Genomic DNA, 20943 nt, shown 5'->3' on the forward strand with positions numbered 1-20943 from the left:
CACATAAAAAAGTAAGGTATTAGGGAGCAAAATATGTTCTCGAAAATATGTTCCAAAAAAGTAAAATTTATTAAGCGAAGAAATAGAAATCAAAAGTTATTTAGCATTGGTAAATTTACGTAATATCAAAAAGAGGGGGAGACACCCTCTCTAGGTTATCTGATCTTAATATAAATTACACCGTCAAATTCTGGATGCCGAAGCAGTGTTGGTTTTAGGGGAGGGACAGAGGGGGCACTTGCCCCGGGCGCAGAAATTTTAGGGCCAGAAAATTTTAAATAAAAAATCTAATGGTTATAATCATTTGTAATTTTTGAATTTATATTTTCATTAAAATAAAGTAGAGGGCGCAGTTAATAAACAAAAATAATTACTACATTATCAATAAATAGATAAAATAAAAATCAAATCCATTATGAAATATAATGAAATAATAATAATTAAAATAATTGATTTTAAGTAGTTAATAATATCAATTTAAATAATAGACTAAAAAATAATTAAACTAGAAATTACTAATTAACAAATCAAAAGTAGTTTTGTTGATAACTGAAAATTTTGTTAAAATTTGCCCAGAAAATTTTGTGGGAGATAGGGTGGAGGGGAGGTAGTTAATCAAGATTTTTCCCTGGTGAATGAGGTGCCAGAACCGCCACTGTATCCAGGGTCCTTCTCAAAGGGTTTTCAAGCGCCTGAATATTAAAAGACCAAATTTCATGATTTTCATGTCATGTATGCGTGTTTATCTTTTTGTACATATTTTTTTAACAGGGGTGATCGTGTTTAACGATAGGTAATATAAATGCGTGAATTTTTTTGAACGGATATTGCAAGCTCTAATGCTGTTTAAGGGAGAAAAATATTGGAAGATGTTGGGTTGCATTGCTTCGTAACGCCCCCAGTTAGGTTGAGTTAGTAGACTGAACCAGGAGGACCTCAACGAGAATAGCAAGTTCTTGGAGACAATTTTGGTTAAATCGATTCCTAGCGCAAAATTATTTTTGTTGTTGTTGTATTCTTTGTTATTTGTTGTATGTTGTTGTTATTTTTTTGTTGTTGATTCCTAGCGCGAAATTATTATTTTTTGTTGAATTATTTTTCGCAGTTCAGCGTGAAAACTAGTGGCCTTGTAGACAGGGTCAAGGGAATTATAATGAAGACAAGAAATGTTACAAAAAAATGTGGTTGTTATATCCCAATTTTTCGTTTTAAGATCACAATTTTTTTTTATGAATGACCTTGGCGTGCATTTATTTAAACAAACTAACAGTTGCAGCAAAACGGAACATAAAAAGGTTCTTTTAACAAATGATGAATTAAGATCTGTGTATAATTCAGTATTTACAGATTAATAAGGGCAACGGAACGGATATCACCACTGCGGGTTTAGGCTACAGTGTCTTGTGCCGCATCTTCTACCTATTTACAGAATGGGGGGTCAGGACGGCTTCAGCCCTAGAAAAAACCAAGATTATGCATATTTTTAATTTGCACTACCAAAAATCTACCTGGAATTTTGTAGTAAAAACACTATAAAAATTATTGCACAAAACCGTGGCTGACCGTTTTCGATTTATGTTGATACATTTTATTTTATTATCCATTTTATTATGGTACATTTTATTTCTTAATAGTAAAGCTGAAAAGTTTCAAATATTCACATTATTAACCGGTAATATATCACGTCAATCGAACATGAACATGAATTAACTTTTGAAAAATGTTTTCCAAAAAGAAGTTTTCAAAGAAAATTAAAGAGCATACCCAAACCTAAAGCGAAAATGAATAAATTAATTTGACAATTCAATATTAAAACAAACAAAACTTACTATGAATGAATAAATGAAACCTACAATGAACAGAAACTAAATGAATAATCACGTCAAATATAAAAATAACAGATATTACTTTGAATGAATAGACAAAACATAAAATAAACAGTAATTAAAATGCAAAACCAAGTCAAACTTAAAACGAACCGTTTTTTTTTTAAAAAAGAAGCCATTGCCGCCTTATATCCCTTAGAATGCTTTTCCCTGTTTGCTTTCCCCTTCGCTATGGCATCCAAAACCACCGAGAATTATAATCACAAGGACTACCCAAATGATATCGATGGCCGGAGAATTCAAGAAGAGAGGTCTTTTGAAACAGAAATTACGAGTTCTAGTGCCCTTGTTATGGATTAGAAGCGTTTGAAGGGCAACAGGATCCTTTTTGCATTTTAAAAACGTGGCCTCATCGTGACAAAACACTCTTTAAGGTTGAAATTGAAAATTTTTATTCCAGTGGGAAAGAATTAAATGTACAAAAACTATATATACAAAAAATACAAAACAATTATGTATGCAAAAACAATTAAATATACAAATGCAAACTCCTAAAACACCCTCAAACACCTTTTTTTAGAGTAAAGACCGGCATTAAACATGAAAAATCAACAGAAGTTATCCTGTATGTGAGGGGAGGGAGGGGGGGGGTGGTCTCAAGACTCCCCTAAAATTTGATATTTTTTTTGCCGCTACACTAAGTAAGAAGGCTCTAATGCAAGAGCAATATAATAAAAAGTTAGTTTACTCTTTTCGCACTTACTTGAGAATGAAGGGTTTTATTTATTATCGTTTACTTTTAAAAATAATTTTTTAGTTCATGTATATTAACGTATGAAGCTAAGAGAGGAAAGGAAATAATAAATGAAAAATAAAACCAAAAAAGGCTGAGAAAACGAGGATTTTATCAGCCAGTCGTAAAATATGAAAACGAACAAAAATATTTCGACAAGGACCTCCGTCAAGTCGTCCTCAGTGCTAAAACAAAATAGAAAAAAAGAAGAAAAAACAACAACAAGAATATAACCTTTTGGAGTTTACTGTACAAGATCCGAACAGACACTGCAAAGACCTTGTTTTTCGTTTTCATATTTTATCACTGGATGACAAAATCCTCGCTTTCTCACCCTTTTTCGGTTTTATTTTTCATTTATTATTTCCTTTCCTCTCTTAGCTTCATGCGTCATGTATAGCCAATGTGGTCTTAGAAAGTATTCATGTGTTTTGAAAGGCAATTGATATTAAATACAATGCTAGCTAATTTTTTTTTTTGCTTTTTAAGACGCTATTAATTAAGCATTAGCTAGAATTACGTATAGAGTGGGAGGTCAAAGGGGTGGCACGCCCTTAAAATAGGATAATTCATAAATAGGATAGTTTCTGTAGATTTTTATTTCTTTTGGATTTAAAACTGCTTCTTAAATTTAATTTAGTTTAGAACCTACAGAAACATTACATACAAGCAGGAATGTATCCAGGGTGTTTTTCAGGGTGTGGGGGGTCGTTTTAAAGGGACTTTTTTGGGGGGGATATAAGAAACAAACTTTAAAAACGCTTCAAAATTTGTTTAAATTCTAATTTTTTTTATGTTTTTATGAGTCAGACAAACATTTCCGGGTGGGGGGAGGGTTCAAACCCCCTAACCCCTGGATACGGCCTTGCATATATGCTATATGTTTTTGCACCTATAGCAGCCTCATAAATATAAACAACGGTGTTTATGCCTTGTCCAACCAGCACTGCTATGAAAAAAAGCACTCACCACACATGATTAGATACACTACCCATGTTGCAAATTTGGTTTCAGATTTCCTAATCTGCGTTTTAGTACGTCAAAACCTCTCTGTTAATTAACTCACTTTTTCCAGATACGGAAATTTACAACTCTGAATAAAATAGCCACGGCAGAATGGAAGGGGGAACTTTAATCTGTTTAATTTTATCCAGGAGGGAAGTCTATTTAGACCCAAACTTGGCGTTTTTTTTCTATTGTGTAACAGATGCATTATCTATTGTATAAGGAAAGATTAGTTACTTCGTCGAGCGGGATTCGTTATTTTTGTTGTATAAATGTGAGAAAGATTTTGTTCACTGATACGAGGGATTACAGTTTATAGTCCTGTTGAACTTTGTAGCTGGCCTAATCAAACAAAATCTAGGCATGAAAGAGAACTATATATTTATGTACAAACATGAGGAATAGGGAAGAATCTCCCCCTAGATTGGTTCAAAGGCTCAAGAATATTTGCAAATTTTGGCATAAAAAAAACTTTTTCAGAATTGGCTCCTAAGAGTTTGATCTGTGTGTATTTTCGACCACCTAAAGATGAAGTAAAAAAAAAGGTCAATTTCAATAGAATTGAGGACCCTGAATGTTATTGGAGAAAAAGAAAGGGGAGGGGGGCAGCTCGAAATAAAGGCTTAGTTAGATTGTGTCATTGAGACAGCTCAAGTTCACAATCGTAAGAATATTGCTTTGCTAGGTTGCAGAGTTAGCAGCAGCAATAAATGCATTTGTGACTTTCATGTAGTTTTGCAATTTTAAGCAATTTTAAGTATGACCGTTTTCAAATCATGTCGGGAAATCTCCCTCCCCCTGTGTAAAATTTCCCTTGGAAAAATCCTCCCCACGGAAAATTCTCCCGTATAAAATGTTCCCCACCACCTCTGAAAAGTTTCCATGTGCTTCCCAACAACAACCACTATATATAAAAACGGGGCAAATTGTATAACCTACAGCCCTTACCCCAAGGGTTTTGGGAGCCATGAATTTTCAGAGTCGTAGCTATTGGACCTTTCAACTATGCTGAAATAAATTGCTATCTCAAAATTTTGGTCAGATATCTTTGAGGAACAAGGGGGTGGGGTAGGGGGCTGATTACCCTCCAATCTTTTTTGTCACTTAAAAGGACGCTAGAACTTTTAATTTCTATTCCAATGAACCCTCTCCTGATCTACTAGGATCATTGGTTCGATACAACCACCCCTGGCAAAAGAAACAAACAAACACGCATCCGTGTTCTTTCTTTGGGCAAAAAGAAAAACAAAATTCCACATTTTTGTAGATAGGAGCTTGAAACATCGGCAGTAGAGTTCTCTGATATGCTGGATCCGATTTTCATCAAGATCACTATGATGAGTACCATTAAAACTTGATGAATTTTATATATCTGGAATCAGCATAAAAAGCCAATTCTTTCATATATTAATTGTTATCAAAATTCTTTTTTTTATACTTCCGATTGCCATTGGACCGAGTCACTCCTTAGGCCCTAATTGAAGTTTGTTAATAGGAACTATTTGATAAATAAAAAACACAACAAATGTTCTGTTAGTAACTACAACCGTTTTATGGAGTTTCAAAAAGGTTGGGGTTTTTTATGGTGACAAACAAAATGTCAAGAATGTATAGATTTCAGTAAAGCACATGTGAATTCTTGGAGTTTTTATTTACTGTGGGCTGATTGATAGCCCCCTTCTCATTTAAGATATTTTTTGCTTATTTTAAATTATTAATGTTACTGTTTTCTTTTTTGAAACAAAACTTATTTTATTTTCTCCTATTTGACTAATTTTAGTACCCGTTGATTTTACCACATATATTTATTGACTTGAAATGCCAGGTTTGACTCATAAATACTGGATCGTATACGCTTCAAGTGTATTAAGTCCGGCAATTTCTTCTTGTTTTGTGGTATTTATTTCGTGGGTGGTGGCCTCTCCCTTTTCAACCAATTTTCTGCATATATTTATGGAATTCTTCAAACGGGGTTTAGATTCCTAAAATTAAAGAATTACGATAATTATGCTAATGAAAAAAAATCATAATAGATCAATAAATTAAGGTTGGTGTCACGTCTGAAGTTCACTAAAATTGGAATACATGTATATATATATATATATATATATATATATATATATATATATATATATATATATATATATATATATATATATATATATATATATATATATATATATATATATATATATATATATATATATATATATATATATATATATATAATATAATATATATATATATATATATATATATATATATATATATATATATATATATATATATGTATAACTGAAACCCCAATTTTTTTTGTCAAAGAATGTGTAAAACCTTGGCAAATTTTGGCAAAACATTGATAAATTGATTTTGGGATTTGGTAAAATTTTATTTTCGGAGGTGTTTCCGGGATCCGCTTATCAGCATGATAAACGGATCCCGAGTGCTGATAAACGAGTGATTTTTTTGCGACGACTATTAACTTGCGAAATCAGTTTAGTCTATAAAACTAAAAGCAATGAAAAGTGGCCAACAATATTACTGGCAAGTGGCTTTGATTTTTGTAACCATCATCCAACAGAAATTATTTCAGATTCTGTTTTCACTTTCGTTTACTTTTATAATTGTATTACGTTTATTGTATTATATTATTGTATTACATATAATACATTATCGTAATGGTTGATGTCAGAGTTCTGGTGAGCTGAGTAGCCGGAACAGCTTTTTATTAAATGACTTTCAATGGGTTTCTTATTATTATTGTCAAAAAATACATGTGTTATATCGTCTTTTATGAGAATGCAGTTTTTGTCAAGAATTACTTTTTTATTTTCATATTAACTTTTGTTACTTACAAAAATTACGCTGGTATTAAAGTTAACTTTCATGTGATTCCTTAAACATCTCTCTATGAGGTTTCACTGCCCCACTAGTGGTGACGAAAGAGAAAAAAAGGAAAAAGATTGCATCAGTGCTTCCCATGCGAAAAGGGGTTTTCCTTGTTGCTCAAAATAGTGGCCTGTAATTTTCCTATGCGTGATTTGGCTATATGAAACATCAAATAATCAACAAATATCTTCATGGCAAAATTTTGGCAAATACCTTATATAATATTGGTTAAACCTTGCTGTGGCTTTTGGCTAAGCTGATTTCAATGGTACATTTTGCATTTCGATCTGACACCATTTTCCTTTACACAATTTTCCGACTTTCCAAGATTTTCTGATATTAATACCCAGGGGCGTCTCGAGACTCATTTTATTGGGGGGGGGGATTTCGTAAATTTTACCGAATCGCTACCTGATATATGCCAAATATTCAGCAGAAGTCAAGAATTTTGCAAAATTTCGGGCAAAATTTTCTCCGGCGAAAATTATACCGAATGCCAAAAATGTTGGAGGAGGCGGCGCACCCCTCCCCGTCCCCCCTTGGGAGCCCCTGCTAATACCTTCATAGCAAATATCCAATACAATTATGGGAAAGCCCAAATGTTGTTTTTGGGTAAAGTGATTGCAATGGTGAAGTTTCCAATTTGATCTGACACTATTTTCGAGAGGTTTCAATCTATTTTTCAAAACTCCCATGATATTGTTTTCGCAATGAACTTTTCCCATTAAGATTAGTCAAAATACTAGTTACCAGTCCTGAATGAAATTCAAATGGTGATTCTTCCTCACCTGACAGCTTTTTTTCAAAATGCGCTTTAAGATTTTCGGTTTATATTTCGTTCTTAAATTGGTTGCGTCTGCCCTGCAACCATAATAAGGGTTATTAATAAGGGACTTATAAGGAGAGCATATTATTAATAAGAAATTGCCATACTTATGTATTATACGAGAAACACTCGAGAGTTGAAGTTTGGTTAATGCTAATGAAATAAAACAAAATATAATGAAAATATGATACTTTATTAGCAAAATTGTGAAAACTACAACTTAGAATTGTGCGCCCAGACCGCAGAAACGTCCTTAACCCTCGCCCGGATACCCCTCGCCCCCTATTTTTTTTCTCTCGACTCGACAAAATTACAACCGTGATTTCTTTTCCACTAGATAGCGCTTGCTTGGCTCTATCGCGTTTGAATTTATTATCCCTCAAAGCTTTATCCGAGCGGTCGAGCGAGCGTCCAAGTTTAGACAAAACATAAAATGTCGAAAAAGAGGAAAGGTGCAGATTTTGACCTCGATGACCTGGACGTTTCTGGTAAGTTCAGAGCCTGATTATGATATTATTTTGTAGCTAAGAATGCGGTGTTTTGAATGAGATATCACTAGTATAATTCTGAGCTGTAGTTTAGCCCCAAACAAGGTTGCTAACGATCGTTTACCAAATGGTCACGTCAGGCATTCATTGCCAAACCACACCTAGGCAGATTTGTACAGCAAACGAGGCAGCAAGTCCTTTTTATGATCAGGAATAGGCACATTTTCTTTCTGTTCCTCCTTTTTACTGGTAACAAGGGTAAAAGAGCTATTTTGTGTGATGCCTCAAGCAAGTGTAGAGGCCAATGGCCTATTTTATTGCATTATATTATTATTATTAAGTGATGCACTTACCTTGAATTTCATTTCAGCTGGCCCAAGCACGAGCTCTGACTCCATGAGAGGTCATGGTCCTAAGCACTTGGAAGAGAGACTGATCAAGGAAAGAAGTAGAAGAGCTACCAAGAAAATCACTGCAGAAGAAGCAGCAAGGCTTTTATTCATACCTGATTGTGATTCAAATCTCGATATCTCGTCCGACGAAGACGACCCAAACTGGGCACCAGACAATCCAGATCAAGAATTTCAACCTCTACGTTCTCTCAACTGTTATGGTAATGAAGACAGAAGTGATGAAGAGGATATTGACAACACAGACGACATCCCTTTATCAATGATTGGCAGGTTCGAGTTAGACAATGGCGATGACACGGATCAATTCGATTTGCCTTTCCCGGGCTTGAATGACACAGCAGTGTCAAACAGTTCTTCAAGCACATCATCAGCACCAGTGGCAACTTCTTCTGCAATGCAGTCAGCAACAGTTATTGCACCTGCTGAACCCTTTGTCCTTACAATAGCTAAGAAAAATGCTCCTTCCCAAGCAGTGGCCGGTCTAGTAACTCCAACTGATGCTCCTCAGGTCACGGCAAAACCAGTAGCAAAAAAGAAGGTAGCAAAGGAGGCAAAGCAATACAAGTGGATAAAAACGGAGCCCGAACCTCGAGATATTACCTGGAAGGGTTCTATGCCACACTATGACGAGGTACAAACGCCCCTTGATCTCTTCCGAATGTTTATCACAGAAGACATTCTTTCAAACACTGTGGACCAAATGATCCTGAATGCCATGAGAAAGAAGAATCTTGTGCTGAAACTTTCTCTTGAAGAGCTGCACAGATTTATTGGAGTTCAAACGCTTATGAGCATTCTCAAACTTTCGGCTATGAGAATGTACTGGGAGAATGGAATACGATATTCCCCGGTGGCTGATACCATGAGCACAGATAGGTTCATCAGCTTGAGATCTTTCTTCCACATTTGCGATGACACCTTAATGATACCGAAAGGAGAGGCTGGTCATGATAAACTGTTCAAGATCAGAAGACTATACGACGGATTCAGGGATAATCTGAAAAAAATAGACCCTGAAGAGATCCAAAGTATTGACAAACAGATGATCCCGTTCAAAGGAAGAATTGGATTTCGACAGTACTTGAAGGACAAGCCCCACTCGTGGGGTGTAAAGGTTTTCACGAGAGCCTGCATCAGCGGAATAGTGTGTGACATAGAGATATATACATTAAAAGGATCTGTAGAAATTTCTGAACTTGGCCAAGGTAATCTTGAAAATCTACCAAGGTTCATGAACTTCAAGCTGTTCTTTGATAACTTCTATACTGGCATCGATCTCATTCACAAGCTTCGGGTTGAATATGGCATCGAGTCATGTGGTACGATACGCAGCAACAGAATGAGGGGTCACACCAACATGAAGAAGAATGGACGAGGGTCAGTGGACTTCCGTTTTGAAAGACATTCAGAAGTATCGGTAGTAAAATGGTATGACAACAAACCAGTCCATTTGGCTTCGTCATACTGTGCAGTCACCCCAATTGATAAGTGTCAGAGATGGGATGGCACAACATGGAAATACGTCGAAGTTGATCGCCCCCGAATCGTCCGTGGCTACAACAAATCAATGGGGGGCGTAGATCTTGCTGACATGTTCCTAGAGCTTTACAGGACAGACATTTGCTCGAAGAAATGATATATGAGGATTGTGTACTACTTCTTTGACATGGCTGTGAACGACGCCTGACTGATGCACCGCCGACAGCATAAGCAGACCAATGTTCAGCATATGTCTCTACTGTACTTCAAAATGGACATTGCTCGTGGGTTGGTTCTTACTGGTGTATCTCAAAGTCCTTGAGTTGGAAGACCATCCTTACTAGTGACGAAGCGCAATATGTCTACCTCGCGAGACGGGATGCCTTCGGAATCAATGAGGTTTGACCAGACCTCGCATTTTCCGGATACGACTGAAAAGGGAAGGTGTCGCTGTGAGAAGTGCGTTAGGGGTGGAACCAGTCGAATCATGGGTTCGAAGTGCAAAGTTCGACTGTGTTTGAACTCAGATCGCAACTGTTTTACAAATTTTCACCTAAAATAGTATCTGTATATACCTGACGTGACCATATGGTAACCATTCACAGTTTGGATTTGGAATGAAATAAATTTTTTCTAAAAATAAATATGTTCTAGTTGAACCTCCAGGATCACTCTCTGCTATTTTCAGAATTTTTACGCAACTCCTTCTTGGTTCAGGTCTGAACGGGTTAAGAATCGTGCTGAAATAAGTTCTAGTTTTACACTTCCAAAGGTGTTGCTTCTCGTAAGAGTACAAAGTCATTGTGTGTCCATTGACGCACTGTTTTGTTTTGGGCAACAATCCCTTATCCTGGAAAAAATATTGCCTATTCTTCGGTCCTTGGCAAATCCCAAATCATAATTTGAACATCCATGGTGAGATCAGTGATGGATCCAGAGGGGGCGAGGGGGGCTTGCCCCCCTAACGTAGTCTAAAGTAATGTAATTTACTTAATTAGCGCAAGTTTGCTATAATTAAAATTGTTCCTAATGCAAGTTTATCAGATCAACCTATTTTGCCCCCCCCCCGAAAAAAATCTTGGATCCGCCCCTGGGTGAGACACTATATTTTATCACTAATTCAATATGCATTACAAACTAATCAGTTAGTCTCCTATTTGATCTTCGCGATTCAAAGTCTCGAGTGTTTATCTGATGTCTCCGATCAAATTCTCGATTGTTTCTCGCATAATACATAAGTACCGAAATTTCTTATAACTAAGGCAAGTTTATCTAAGGCAAGGCACGACCCTAAGGTATAACTAAGGCAAGACCCTAAGAAAGGTTTAAAGAGTTCCCCTTTGCAGTAAAGAAGAAAAAAGTTTCGGTTTGTCAAAGGGTCAAACACAGACAAGAAGAAAGGGTTGAAAGTTTTATGATGTGATGTCATAATCATAAAGATGTCTACGAGCAGGCACGTACGCAGGAATTTGTTTCGGGGGGGCCCAATTTTTTTTTTGGGGGGGGGGCAAATCCTTCAAACCCATTATTCTGTGAGAAAAATCAGAAAATTATGGAAAAATAAAAAAAATTGTGAGATTTCGGGCGGGGGGCACGGGCCCGGGGGCCCCCCTGCGTACGTCCCTGTCTACGAGTGTATGCAATTTTTAACAAACAAGACAATTTTATGAACCAAAATTTTGCTTATGTTTATACAGCATATTAGGTACAAAGCATTGTTCAGCAAAATAATTATCCAAGTCAAAGCTTCGCTCTGTCTTCTTCCATTTCGCAAAATGTCTTCAATATTTTCCCTCGCGAGTTTGTAAATCAAACCTTGTAAGAAATTACACCATTGCATATCCCATGATTTCTGTTGAACAACAGGTATTTGTTTACAATACTCAGTTATTGAAGTTAATCCATCCTTGAGCTCCGTCATTTACCCTTTCTTCTGCTGCAGAACTTGCCTGCTTTTCTTCTTCTTCTGCCTTTGAAGCTGATTGTGTGTCTTTACATCTTAGCATCTTTTTTTTGTTAGTGATTATTATTGAGTTTTCCATTTTTTTTCTGTTCTTCTTCCGGTTTTGTATGATGGATTGTCAAAATTGTTGACGAAAATAATAATAATGATAATAACAATTTGGAAAATATCAGTTCTTATTATTCCTTAGAATGATAATCTCAAAAACTACTTCATTCTTTAAGTTGACGAACTCCTGTTTTGTTTTTCTTTTTTTTTTAAGAGGCAAAATTTATGGTCAATTGTATGTCTGATTTGCTTGATAGTCCTAATTTAACAGATCTTGAGATAGTCCCGTTGCCAGAAATGTTTTAGAGACTTAGTCTATTCAGTTTGGGGCCGTTGTTTTTTTTTTTTTTTTTTTTTTTTTTTTTTTTTTTTTTTTTTAGTGCAAAATTTATTGTAAATTAAATGTCTGATTTTTTCAATGTTTTTCCTAATTTAACGGGCCTTGAGATAGTCACGTTGCTATGAATATCAAGAGACATCAGTCCATTCATTTTGGGGCAGATGTTTTTTTATCAGAAACCAACAGGGCTACAGCCCGCGTCCAAGTCATGGCATTCTAAGACAACCTTTGCTTAGTTTCAGTTGTCTTATAAATGATCATAGGCAGCGTAACAGCGCCGCCTAAGTAAAGAACGTTGTTGGCACAATGTATTATTCTTTTTTTTTTTTGGTTCTTTGTATTAGACAATGGCACTTCGTAACGAAGGATTTGTCGAATAAAATTCTAAAGGGGCTCATTCAATATGAAATTGGAGGGGCGTGTGCCCTTTTTAAAAGCCGAAAGTGATTGGAAGGCAACTAATACCGCTTCCACGCCCAACATTTCCCAAAACACATCCAATCAAAATTTTGAGATAGCTATTTTGTTCAGCGTAGTTGATTTTCAGATAGAAATGCCCATAATTTGTACTTTACTGAACAAAAATGCAAATGAACGTGCATTGTCAGTTTAATATACATATACTGATATTTAGTAATCGAAATGTTAATATTATTTGATTTATTAAAGTTATAAAAGTAAAAAAAAATATTATTTTTTCAATAAAGTGCAAATTATGTTCTGGCCTTTGGATGGCATAGGGGTTTTGAGTCCTACTAGTGTTAATTTCTGCTCTTTTTAAGTTTGACTCGGTTATTTATTGTAATTTTTGTTCGTTTTGGGTTTCATTTATTTATCGATGCTGATTTATGGTATTTTCACGCGTTGTAAATTATTTTATTTTATTTTTGTTCATTTTTGGTTTAATGGTTTTTTTTTTACTTTTCTTTGAAAAACTTATTTTGTGGAAAAAGTTTTTTATTAATATTTACCAAAAAACCAACTCAGTTTTGTGTTTAAAGTGCAAAACACGAGTAATGTTTGCTTCAAGTTTCAAATTTTCTACATTTAAAAAAAGCTGTATGCATTAATTTATTAAGCAATTAAACTCACAAAAGAGTGTTTCGATGAAAAATATCTATGCAGCGTTGCTTCAGAGACAGGCTGCAGGATATATTCGAAGTCTGAAATCGTAAAGAAAGCTATTAAATTTACCAAAATCAATTATTCATTTTCAACTTGACGCAAGAATATAAAAAGGTATGATATACCATAAAACAAAGCACAATTTTAACTGGACAGTGGATGCAAAACGGAATTGAGAGATCGTATCTCTTCCATAGATTTATTAGCTGGATTTAAAACCCCAGAGAAATTACACAGGACTTCTTCAGGGGATGTTCCCTTCAACTTTTGTCCTAGCCTTGCTACCTCTGGGACCATGGGTGCCCATATGCTCAATTTTAGAGGGGGGATTTACCTGGTCTAAGCAGCACTTCCAATTCTGCATAATAGAAATCTCAAAACAAAAATATAAGAATATAAGGCAGCCTCATTCATCCAGGGGAATGGCGCCTCCCATGCATTATGGGTACCAATGTATGGGACATACTCTGTTCTAGGGAATAATTGCCATAATCTATTATTACTCCAGTTATTACTGGTTTGTCATTTTCCTGGTCAGACCTTATTTATACGATAACTAGCTAACCCTTAGCGCGTTGCTGCGCTCTCAAAAATAAAAAAATTAAGGCAAATTCCCTCTGTGGAAAATTCTCTCTGTGAAATATTTTCCTCACGCATTAATGCCGATCGTATTTTTATATTTTAAAGTGTTTGAAAAATTCCAACTGCAGAAAATTTTCCCCCGGTAAATTCCCCCGTCCGCGAATCTTCCCCCTAAGAAAATTCTTTCCACGCGTAAAATAACGACAGTATTTTTAGATCTGAAAAGTACTAGGTTGAATACCATTAACTGTCGAATGATAAATTTGGAGAATTTACTGAAGATAAATTTTATAATTTTGGAAGCATGTTAGATGACAGAATTCTAATTAACTAAGCCGTTAATATGATATCCAGAAAATGTGAATAATATGACCAGAAGGGACTAGAAATTTTATGTGGTTAAGGGGTCTGTAATTTCAGTCTACGCAAAAATTATTAAGATGGCCATGAGGGGAAGGGGGCTTTTTACCTAAAACCTTCGCAAGAGGGTGCTCCACGATTTCTTAATGTTTCTTGGCGATCAGTGTTGTAATGCACACAGGACACACACACATATAATTGATTTTATGTATGTAGAAGATTCATGATGCCAGACACATGAGAATGTCTAGTATGTCGTTAACCTTTTGCCTAATGTTCTAATTCTTGATTTTATTCGTCTGCTCACCCTTGACTTGAAGGAATCGGCTGACAAATTCGTTACTCAATTACTCAGTCTCAGGCGTTTCCTCCTGCGTGGAATAAACTATGTGTGCATGTCTCCTTGCCTTGACCAATACTGGCCAAAGGAATAAGAGTTTTAGAAGGAGGTGAGTGTAGGCTATATGTTCCAAATGGAACATTACAGGTGGTGTAACTTACGATCTTCTACGAGGTCCGTAAACCAGCATTTGTCTTTGGTCGTTGTATAACCTACCATGTTAGTATTATTGTGGATCTTCTGGAGTGGTGAAAAGGGAGTTTTTTTTAACCAAAGTTTAAAAAAGGCGACCATAGTTTGCAAATGTCTTACGCAGGTCTTTTAAGGAGATATGATTGAACTGGAAGTAAGAAGACTGTGGATTGAAGAAAGCAGGTTTTCCCCAATGGGAGGATCAGACTCGATCGAAGTTTGCGCTTCAAGAAAAATTTGCTTAAAATTCAGAACACAAGACGTTCGTTTATGCCTTGTAATTGAGCCAAATCTAAAATGAACAGAAAGTAGGGAAGGTCAGGGTTGACCCAGCCGTGATTTTTTAAGACGGAGTATTTTCTAAGCCATTGGTTTTTCTTTAGTTCCGACTTTAACATAAATTTGGATCTGTTAAGACTACCTTTGGAATTTTTGTTTTAGTTTTATTTCTAAAAAGGGAAAAAGATCTTTGATTAAAAAAATTAAATTGTTTAAAAGCCCTACCAACGGGGTTGGATTGGACGGCTCTAGTATTTAGTCGGGTGCTGTGCTAAATCATTAGATTTTTTTTTTCAAATGCGTTTAAAAGTATAATAAGCAAAAAAAAAAAAAGGTTTCTGCTATACATAATGACAATAACTTGCATCACAATGCAGTCTTACTTACCGTTAAGATTGTAATCAAAGACGAATCTTCGACCAACTCTTTCTGTGCCTCCCATGTTTTATGGGTGAGGAAGATGCATAACAATCCTCCATTCAGTTTCTTCAAAAGTTTCTGTTCACTTTTTCTTATGAAGGAAACCTTGAAATTCCTTTAATTGACATTTATTATTTGAGCAACCGAAATAATCTATGTTCTGCGCTTGCCAAGCACACGCCTCCCATGAGTAAAATCTCTTACAGTCAATGATTCGGGATCAAAGGGCTTGATGTTTTCTACGCCACCGCAATGTAGGGATTCATCACTCAAAACCTCGTTGAGGTAAAGAAGTTCACTATTACTCCGTCCAAGAAGTTTTGGTGACTGTCCATACTTTTTTTCGTGTTTTCACTTGCTCTACTTCCTCTTTGTTGAATCAATCATTAATAATTTGGGTTCAGCCCTGGTTGCAGGCTCGTCATCACAAAACAGTAAGAGTAGGCTAAACATACGGAGGAAAGCTCTAAAATGTTTACGAATGAATATAGCTCTTCCTTCCGTCTGAGGTCCCTCGGACGATGCCAAGGAACCTGGGTTCTCAGTAACCATAACTACCAATCTATCTGTAACTATCGAGGATTAAAAAATCACGATTCGGAAAACCATCTCTGTTGAAAGGGGAAATTCCTGCTCTGTGAAAAGCAGACACAATATTCACCAGGCTAAATTTTCTCAGAAAGGGGTGTGAAGTAAGCGCTGCCTCTTCATAGACTGAAATTTGCTGCCAAGGATTGGTGTCCAGCCATTCATTGAGTTTGTTCTAAAATGCAAACTTAAAAGAGCCTAGAAATGTTACATCCAGGGGTTGTAGCCTATGTGAGTAACGAGGAGAGACTGTATAGAGCAATTTTTTACTTGCTCTTACAGTAGCGAATAACCTGTGGATCCAATTGGCTGTCGTGGCTATCCAGAAGTAGATGAATAGGTTTCGTCTGGTTTCTCATGCGTCATAAAATGCTTAATTGATTCAAGAGAGGTTATACCGTTGATCCATCCGCTTTGTTAAGCTAGACCTAGCGCTCCTAGTGGCCGGTGGCTCACTTCTTAGCATACGAGCTGGGTCGTTGTCTCGCGGCAAGATAGAAGCCGGAAGTATAGGGACACTAGCACTAGACGCACCACAAAATAAAGACCACTGTTATGTTTTGACCCTGTTCAGCGGAGGTAGTGTGCAAAACTTCCTTAAACCCCGTCGGACTGGAAGAGGAGGCGGGAGGGTCTGATGGAAGGCGGGAGGATGCGAAATTCCGTGGTATCTTTTAGTGATAGAACTTCCAGTGATAGTTCTAGGTCTGCAGGGGGGCAGCTGCCCTCCCCCCTAGTTTTTCTGGCAGCTGATATGAATTTCTTTTTTTTTGCCTTTTTACACTCCTATGGTATGCCTTGTCCCCCAGATTGTGAGGCCTAAAACTGCTACTGCCCCAATCACCATGTCCATGTCCGGCCCAAATTCATGAGTCCTCTTGTTGTGTCAAAGTAATTTGAAAAAAAAAACATCAAGTAGATAGCACCTAATCGTCTGAACTAGAATCTTCCTGTGTGAGCTGCTTTTTTTTCTGAAAGAGCGCGATTTGAATGATGTCTGTTAACTTGTTTTTTTTTTATAATTGAGGTTATTTGACTTTCATTTTTTTTTCATAGTTGAAATTGCAGTCAAAACTAGTTAAATTACAAACTCTGAAGATCCCCGTTTACATTTTTAGAAGAAATATATTTGGGATCTCTTATTGAATTAACATTTCCCAGCATCATTCAAATTGAGATGTCACCTTCTCCAATATTTCTCTAAAATATTGTTTTTAATTTCGAAACTTATAAGCATTTAGGCCCAAAAATAACTTTTAGGCTTTCTGCTCTCCCACCATTTTTAAAATAGTCCGATACACCCCTTCGCTTCAGCACAAGAATCTATTACAAGTAGCCTACATGGATGCCTGCATAACTCAAAATAAGCTGTTCGTATGCTAAATCCACCGATTCCAAAAAACAACACAGATTTTGTTTAAGGACTTGATTTATTTTAAACTTTTATAATAAAAAATCAATTTTCTTAAATATATAGTTAATACCCAGAAACCTCCAAAAAATATTGGCAAGGGAATCATTTACTCGACAGAGTTTAATCATAACTAGTAACTTGCCGTCGCGGCGGAATTTTCTACGAGGCAGGGGGAGCAACTGGCCCCCTTGAAATAAGTTTGCCCCTCCCCAAAGCTGAAATTTAGCGTCCTTAAAAACCTTTTCAAGACTAAGATAGGCCTACATAATTGAAGCATCCACCGAAACAGATCAGTTTTCATTATTATACCTTTTAGTCCGGGTGCAAGGTGTTGAAATTGTGAAACATACCACGACGGAATGGTGCAGGTACGAGAATTGTCCTACCCCCCACCCAAATCGGCCATGCTAACTTGAAAAATACTAACGGGAGCTGCTTGTGAGAGGTGAAACACTCGAAACTTAACATTTTGTTATATTTTGGTGCTTCATGCAAGAAAATGTACCTTCCGCAAAGTTTGAGGTGCAGTTTTTTAGAAAAAATGACAGCAATGACGCAGTTAAAGAGACTAAAAAAAGACAGAATTAAGAATATTTATTTTATACTAACATTTACACCTTCATTACGATTTTTTTTTTCCTAGTATCTTTCCATTCAAGACGCGCAAACTTCTTCCTCGTCTGAACCAGCCTCGGTCCTGCAGCACTTCCCACAACAAGATCACAAAATATCGCAACCTCTATCTGCACATGGAAATTTTTGTCCACAAGATTTACACTTGCAATATGGCGAAATTTTCTGAATAGTGGATGACCAAGCAGGAAAGGTTGATTTGATGTGTACTATGCATCTTTCCTTCGTATCCTATTCAAAATCAAGCGGAGAAAAGGTACGAGGGGCGAGGCTTCAGGGCTTGCAGAATTATTAACCTCTGGTAATGACTTCTTTTCACATATAAGGCAAACGAGTCATCAGTGGGATGCAGGCTCTTCAGTGGTTTCCCGGCGAGAGAACAAGAGAATGCGGAAGTCATTCAAACAAGAAAATTCCTCTGATTTTCTGTATGAGGCGATCAAAATCTCGCACAACAGAGCTTCAAAATATCTTCTTTGAGCTCAACTACTCGGTCGATTTGTTCCAAAATCCGTTCAGTAAGTGCAGATATTTGAGGTAACCACTGCACACCTACTCTAAAGATCGTCTTCTTTCCTTTGGAGAAATTTCACAGTATCACAACCAGGGAAATAGTGCAAAAACGCAATTGATTTCACTAGAGGCGGTGGGAGTCTATCTGCATGTTCAGTGATTGAAATAACTTTGTCCCGCAAGCGAACCAAAACCTTATGGGTGGCATAACTTTGCTTTTCAATCGTCTTAAAAGACTGAAGCAAGGTAACCACAATGTCTGTGTCATTTGCTTCCACGATTACATCCGTGCACCCGTCCTGGCACAGAAAACTGTGTGAAGAATGACACGGGTACCCGCTTCTTCATGTATACTGCTCAGTTTATTGGCAAATATCTTGCAGCTAACAGTCTGGTTACCTGGAAGCAGCTGAACTACCCCAGTTCTATCTGCACATACTCCTGATGGGTACACTGGAAAAGCAAGGACTTTGCGGTCAGTACCGGTCCAAAATTCAAACATGCATTTTTTAAGCTTTGCTTTAGTTTGGATATCAAGCAGGATAGAGTCGAAGCTGACGAGAACTATATTCGGTCTAATTGAAAAGGATTTGCCAGGTCTGTTTCCATACCGTTCATGGCAACCATTGCTGTCTTTCAAAGAAACGATTTCACAACCCTCAATGTCTTTAAGTAGTCCATCATAACAGTCTGCTACAAAATGCAGCTGAGTTGTTTATTTGGGAAGACTCCCTAGGAGATTCGTAAAAGTCCTTTTAGCATAGTCTACTAAGATTTCATCCCTCCTAGGTTGGCCTCTTATAAAGGGCATAAAATCAACAACAACACCCACACTTGCTGCCTCTTGGAAACTCGGTACTTCAGCTGGCCACTTTTCAATGGTAAGAGAGTCTTTCAGAAATTCTAATAAAATACACTTACTGCCAGTTCTGAAGACAGTGCTTCCACTTTGCGTAACCTCAAACTGTGCTGGTGGATATGAAATAAGCTCATAAATTAAAATGTTCTGCAATATATCCGTGCACGATCCTTGGTCAGTATCAACAGTGACCATAATCCGTTTGTACACATCTAATTCTGTGTTTGGGGCCAGGCTACAAGGTTGTGGGTGGGGTGGCTTATACCCCAAATTCCGAGAAAGCTGAAAATTAGAACGAAATCAGGCTTTTCAAATTCTGGTAACTGAAAATTCCAGAATTTTCTAAATCATGTGAAACGATTATTGTATTCAGATAGAGGATTAAATTATGAATCACATGGTCTGTTTATTTCATATCTATCTCATTATCGCCTGACTGGATACAATCCATGCAGTGCATAGGAAAATCCTTTCCACTGAGATTCTTGACCAACTTTATGTCAGTTCTGATGCCTGGCAAAACAAGTGTTAAAATACAGCTATTGGTTTGCCTATCAAAATGGTTTGGACATGGATCAAGAGAGCAAAAGCAAACTGACATGATATTGGCCTTAAACACAGAGAACTCTAATATCCACTTCAGAGGAATACCCTTCCTCTCAACACTTTCTGGTTAATAGAGAAATTACCCAATGAGGCCAAGTGTTGGCTACAAAAAAGGCCTTACTCACAAATAGCATAACATGCTGTGCAGCCTCCACTGAATTAGCCAAAAACTATCACCAGGAACTTCTTTCTCCACTTCTTTTGTCTTGATACTAAGACATCAGAAGTCAAAACAACACCAATCTTGCTTTTTTCTTTTAAAGGACTCCGGAAAATGACGTTTGAAACTGGAATTTGCGGCTTTTGCTCGCTAGACAGCACTATTCGGGAAATCTCAAGATTTCCCAAGTTTAAGATCCAAATTTAATGGACTCCCCTTTTTTTTAAAGTGCAGTTTTTATTTTCGTTATCAGCGTTTCTTAGGCTATATTTTGGTATATTTTTCATAATAACCCCATTCCGCCGTACCTCCTTCTTGAAATAAGCGAGACAGCCCAGCGTGGCGCCTTGACTATTTGCTTTTATTATTGCTCATTTTTCACTTTGTCATTTTCACTTGACTTATGAAAATTGGCCCTAATCTCCCCCCAGAATTTGACGAAATTAAGCCCCTGCTTACCTTACATTTTTTTAAGTTTCTCTGCCTTTTGTATAATGCAGTTGAATTATTTCAAAAGTGAGTGTTTTTTTTTTTGCACTGATTATAAATTATATAGTCTTGTTTGACCAAAAATGGCTAGATTCTGGTTATTGCGTTATAAAACACTTTCTTTATAAAAACGCTTTTACAACATTTATAAAAAACCCTTTATTTCAGTTATTATTGCATTACTCGTGAACTAGCGTTAACTCGTGAACTCGTGAACAAGCCTTCAGTGACGATTAAGACAATGTGCATACCTCAATTCAATCTTCATCAATCACGCACGAATGCTGAGGTCCTGCTCCTCGCCCCCTCGAGA

The 20943-nt window shown here is 36.7% G+C and overlaps 1 protein-coding gene across 1 annotated transcript in view; it reads left to right on the top strand.

The window, feature by feature from the left end:
- The window catches only part of NetA (Netrin-A), a 136311-nt gene that overhangs the window by 53875 nt on the left and 61493 nt on the right, over positions 1-20943 (top strand). The window lies entirely within an intron of this gene.

Source organism: Artemia sp. Qi Xiang Cuo, chromosome 1 (genome assembly GCF_049724085.1).
Source record: "Artemia sp. Qi Xiang Cuo chromosome 1, ASM4972408v1, whole genome shotgun sequence".
Classification (NCBI taxonomy): Eukaryota; Metazoa; Arthropoda; class Branchiopoda; order Anostraca; family Artemiidae; genus Artemia; species Artemia sp. Qi Xiang Cuo.